Source organism: Dasypus novemcinctus, chromosome 2, assembly GCF_030445035.2.
Source record: "Dasypus novemcinctus isolate mDasNov1 chromosome 2, mDasNov1.1.hap2, whole genome shotgun sequence".
Taxonomy (NCBI): Eukaryota; Metazoa; Chordata; class Mammalia; order Cingulata; family Dasypodidae; genus Dasypus; species Dasypus novemcinctus.
The window spans coordinates 194,167,198-194,171,650 of record NC_080674.1 but is presented as its reverse complement, the minus strand read 5'-3'; positions in this window follow the sequence as shown (position 1 = coordinate 194,171,650).

The window sequence follows — 4,453 nt, the reverse complement described above, 5'->3', positions numbered from 1 at the left end:
AGTCATGCTACCTGACTTTATACAAAGCAAAAGTGTTCAAAATTGCATTATATTGGCACAAAAATAGACATATTGACAAATGGAACCAAACTGAGAGTTCAGATATTGACCTATCCATCTATGGCTAACTGATATTTCATGAGACTGTCAAACACAGCCAACTGGGACAAAAGGTTTCCTCAACAAACAGTGGTGGAAGAAGTGGATATCCATATTGAAAAAAATGAAAGAGAATCCCTACATCATGCCCTATACAAACATCAACTCAAATGGATCAAGGACCTAAATATAAGGGCTAGGACCAAAAAGGTCTTAGAAGATAATATAAGGAAGCATCTTCAAGATGTGGGTGGTAGGAAATGGTTTCATAAACTTTGCACCCAAAGTATGAGCAACAAAGAAAAAATGAATGAGACTGACTCAAAATTTAACACTTTTCTGCTTTGAAGGAGTTTGTCATGAAAGTGAAAAGGCAATCTACTCAATGGGAGAAAATATTGGGAAACCACTAATCCAATAAGGGTCTAATATCTAGCATATAGAAAGAAATCCTACAACTCAATAACAAAAAAACAACTCATATAAAAAATGGGCAAGAAGCTTGAACAGACACTCTTCCAAGGAAATACAAATGGCTAAAAAAGCACTTGAAAAGATTCTCAACATCACTAGCTATTAAGGAAATGCAAATCAAAATGACTATGAGATATCATTTTATACCTATTAGATTGACTGCTATCTAAAAAAAAATGAAAAACAAAAAACAAAAAAACCCAGAAAACTAAGTGTCAGAGAACTCTTGGTTCTCTAAGTGAATGGGAACACTCATTCACTGCCGGAGGGAATGTAAAATGTTGCAGCCATTGTGGAGGATGGTTTGCCAGTTCCTCAGGAAGCTAAGGATAGGATTGATATATGTTCTGGCAGTCCTACTACTAGACATATACCCAAAAGAATTGAAAGCAGGGACACACACAGATATATTCACTCCAATGTTCATAGCAGTATTAATCACATTTGCCAAAAGATGGATGTAACTCAAGTGTTCATCAACTGAAGACTGGATATACAAAATGTGGTATGTAAATACTATGGAAAATTATTCAGCATAAGAAGGACTGAAGTACTGACACTTGCGACAGCATTGATGAACCTTGAGGACCTAAAGTTGAGTCAAGTAAGCTAGTTGCCAAAAGACAAATATTGTGTGATCTCACTGATACGGAGCTAAGAATATTGAACCTACTCATGGAGGTAGAGTCAGGAAGATAGGCTACCAGGAGATAGAAGGTGAGTGGAGATTGGTGATTTGGCAGATTTTATAATACGGTTGATGGTAACCATTTGTTAATGGACATAGGTGATGGTGGTGCAGCAATATGAGTATAGTTAATGGAGCAATGTGAGTGTAAATGGAGTTGGAAGGGGAAGGTTTGGGTTGTACATGATGCTAGAAGGAAAGCTAAACTACTGTCCAAATATCCAAGCTCCGGGTCATGTTGGCCTTACCACAAGGGGATGGCAACAGGCAAAGAATGGAAAATCTGAAGCCATTGTTTCTTTTCAAGAACCTAAGAACAAAAGCCTTTGCCTACCCTTCCTCCCCCCCCCTCCCCCAGTGCTAGGGTGAATGATTCCAACTCAAGTTCAACAAGTAAGCAGTTATTGTGGCAGTTTCCCTTCTGTGTGTAGAGAGGCCTGTATAGTCCAAGCTCACCGATATTCTTAAATTTAAAGTCCTGCTCCAGCCCTCTTCATTAGAACATGAGAGCTGTCCAGACATTAACTCTTTGCTCCCAAGCTCAATTAGGTTAGGGGCTTTTGGGTTGGTGTAGTGGGGAAGACACTGTCACTTAATCTGGACCAGGGACCTTGTTTTCAGATAATAGCACAAGGTAACTTGTCTGATTCTCAACAAGAGCAGGTGATCTGGGTTCCAGAATAGGAAATATTCAGGAGGCCAGATAGTTGAGTTTCTTAAGAAGGACCTACCCCACAAATTCTCCTAGTCTAGTCCTGTTTAACAGTATCTTCTGACTGTCCTGCCCCACCTTGGTAGAAACAAGAGCAGACAAGTACTGTTAGCACTGCCTGAGTGAATGGACCAGCAGACCCACCAGAGGAAAGCATCTGTTGGCCACAAATATGGTGAGGTAAATTTCTATGTTCAGTGAAAATATCAGAGTAGAGACCCTTGGGACCCTTAATTCCACTTAATGCCACTTGTCTTCCAGTATGTTCCTGGGACCTGTCCATTCTGAGGGGGGGTTGCTGATAGAAATATTAATAACTCAAGCAGATATAGTTAAACTCTGTATTCCTCAAGTTCCCCTTCCCCCAATAAAGACTTTAAAAATTATTCTACAGAATAATCTCAGACCAAAGTCAGATGTTAATTAGGAAAAAGGTCCCTTCTCAACCATGCTCGTTCCAATGGTTACTGGGAACAGGTGGAGTTGCCAGAACAAAACCTAGTGTCTCAACTTTCAAATGACAAAATGAAAAGTTGCCAGCAAAGTTTCAAAGTGCACTTTAAATTCAAGTCATTCCTTAACATTCTCAAATAAAAGCAGATCAATCATTTCCTAACGCAGATAGGTAATCATAACTTCAAAGAACAATGATTCTATTCTAATATACATACAACCCAAGAGCACAGTAGGCCACTCTTCCAATTTTCACACTAAATTCTTATTTTTGGAGTTTTCCACCAATCTCCCATGTGTGCTGACTATTGCTGTGGCAGCACTATAAAGCATATCTTTATTTATCTTGCCAAAAGGGCATCTAGAGCACATGTCAAATTAAATGAAGGCACATAATCACTATTCTCAACTGAGAAGCAAACTAATTGGAGGTTCCTCTAAGGGAAAAACAAACAAACAAACTTTATGTGGCTGCTGATTTCTCAATGGCCCAAGACAAGCATTGGATCCTTCCCTTTGCCTGCTCTAGAGAAACATGTCAGTACAGAGATGGCCCTCACACTGACTGGTCACTGAGGTACAGTTGTACCATGGAATGTGCACTAGAGAGAACCCCAGAAATTCTGCCTGACTTCAGTTTTTCTGCGGAAGAATTAGGTCCAGGAAAGTTGTGATGTACATAAGGCCACCCTGTGGCCTCTCTGCTCATTCCCCATCCAAAGGCTATTCTTTTTACCTGGATTCACATGTAGAAATTTTCTCTCCCAGATTCATTGTTATCTGCATAGAAGCGTTTGCATTCCTTCAACATAATGGGCCACATGGTGAGGTTGAAGTTCACTGTGGATCAATGTGAAGTATTATAATATCAGCTATAGACTCAAAGCAGTTGCTGGGGCAGTCTACAGCTTTGTCTCCTTTGACTTCTGTAGGTTATCACATTGTCATTCATGACTCCAGCTGTTTTCCTCTAAGTTCCAAAATGTCAATGATGATTATTTAACAGCACCTAGAAACTGAGCTTTGAAGTTTGGCCTGTTCCTTTTATAAATAAATAAGTAAAATGCAGTTCTGAGGCTGACCCCCAGCTCTATGGACAGTCTTCTTCCTAGGAACATGGACTTCTTCCTCCTCCAGACTTATGTAAACAGGTGTATGGGCACAGTTTGTACAAGAACAGCAGCTTTTCTCTTCATATTAGGGAAAAATCAACGATTAATTTTTCTCACCAGTAGTGGATTATCATTTATTCTGCTGTTAGGAGAGGCTGGCAAGCCAAACCTTGACACAGGGAGAAGTGGAGAGGTATTTAGAAAGCTCCTTGCTGGGTTCTCCAGGCATGTTCTGGCACTTCTTATCTCCAGGGCTGGGGAATGAATCTCCAAAAGAGAAGACCATGGAACTCACCTCCCTTTATTCATGATAGTCCAGGATGCAGAGGCAAAGAGACTGCACAAGGCCACAAGCGAGTTAGGCAGAACTGGGGCTGGAGTAAAATACAGCACTGGGAGGCACAGGCTCACTGGGGACTGCCCAGATCCTGCCCATGTGAGAAGGGCATGAAGTCATCAGGAGGGAACAATCTAGATGGGGAGGGTCCTGGAGTACTTCTGACATGTACATTTGTCCTTCCACTGTTGGGACATACACTGGGGGGAGGACCCATCCTATGAAGAATCTCAATGTACAGGTATGAGAAGGGTTGTCTTCATTGGTGAAAGTGGGATCCCAGTTTCAACCAGGAATGGCCCAGACAGAATCATCTCACCCTCTGTACTACCTTCCTCCTTATTTCAGCTTCAGTGACTCTACCAGGAAGGCTCTGTGCAATTCTTGGTCCTTCCCAGGTCCTCCTTTTGAGATGGCAAGGATGGTAATGGGAAGTGCTGAGCCCAGCCAGTGCCACAATGGCGTGTCCTGTGCCACCTTTGCATGCTGCCCACAGAAACCATAATAAAGACACTTTCTCAGTGCCAATTGCTCTGTTTGCCTGGTGATAGACTCTGGTGTTTTTCCCATATGGCCTG